Here is a 1,435-nt window from a genome sequence, read left to right as displayed (position 1 = left end):
TCTCTTTGGATTTGAGACTTTAGTCTTTGCAACTTTACAGATCTTCTTTATGCACCAAGAGCTTGTAACACTCCAGAGAGAAAGGAAAAAATGAAATCGCATCATATGACCCCTTTAAAGACTTTTTAAAATAAATAATTTATTTTGTTTTTGGAACAATGTCAAATAAATGCTGTTCTGTTGAGCTTACTATTCATTAAAGAATCCTAAAAAAATTATGAAAATAAAAAATGAATTTTAAGCAGTACAACTGTTTTCAACATTGAGCAGCAAATCAGCATATTAAAATGATTTCTGAAGGATCATGTTACACTGAAGACTGGAGTAATAATGCTGAAAATTCAGCTTCGCATCACAGGAATACATTACATTTTAAAATATATTTAAATAGAAAACAGTTCTTTTAAATGCTAATACTATTTCACAATATTGCTGCTTTTAATGGATTTTTGATCAAATAAATGCAGCCTTGGAGAGCATTAGAGCAGGGTGTCCGCGGGTCCTTAAAAAGTCTTAAAATGTCTTAAATAACGTTTTCCTAATATAAGGCCTTAAAAAGTCTTAAAATGTCTTAAATTCGGATTCGATGGGTCTTAATTATTTTTGGTCTAATTACCGCTAAAATATCTTAAGTCTGACGGACCTAATGACTTTACAATCATTGGACAGACCGAAGATTTTTTCGCGGCAAGTTACTGCGTCATCAGAGAGAATTGCAGTAAATTAGCAGAATACAGAATACAAGCTCGCGCTGAAGCTCACTCGGCTTGTCTCGAGACTTCAGAACAAATGAGTGACAGCACACATAAACTCAGAAGAAACATACTGAGGTAAAAATTCGAAATGTTTAGTTTATTCATAACATGATATAGTTAAATAACACCATGACAAGTGAGCTGTTTTACTCAATATTCTCACGACGCAAAAAACAAAACAAAAAAAAACGTTCAAAACACCTACAGAGTGCACGCATTACATGAAGTCTAGTGCGCTCTTTTATGGCATGATTCAGTCTATTAAAATACATTCAGAATGATCACAAATTCAAGACATCGGGGCAGAAAATGTGTATATTTGTACTCCAGTTCACACGGAAGAGTGCCTTTTTTTCTCCAAAAATTACCATATACAAATGTGATATTGATTTTTTTACAACAGTTCAAGAAACTAGAATTTTATTAAGAGACTTACGTTTTAGACACCATATTGCCTGTTTTTGCACTATTTCGCCAACAAAAATAATTCCAAACAAAGCCACAGCGCTGTTTAACGTCTCTGAGCAACATGACGGCGTTTCGTATGAAATCAACTGTTTAAATGATTCGGTTCAGTCGCAATGACTCACTTAACAGTGACTTACTGCCACCTACTGACGGTTTTAATTTCACATTTAAAGTATCTTTTCATTTTTTAAATAATTTCAAATATCAGTATT

Source organism: Sinocyclocheilus anshuiensis, unplaced genomic scaffold (genome assembly GCF_001515605.1).
Source record: "Sinocyclocheilus anshuiensis isolate Anshui unplaced genomic scaffold, SAMN03320099.WGS_v1.1 scaffold58, whole genome shotgun sequence".
Lineage (NCBI taxonomy): Eukaryota > Metazoa > Chordata > Actinopteri > Cypriniformes > Cyprinidae > Sinocyclocheilus > Sinocyclocheilus anshuiensis.
The sequence above is the reverse complement of the archived record's forward strand: the minus strand, read 5'-3'. Positions refer to the sequence as shown.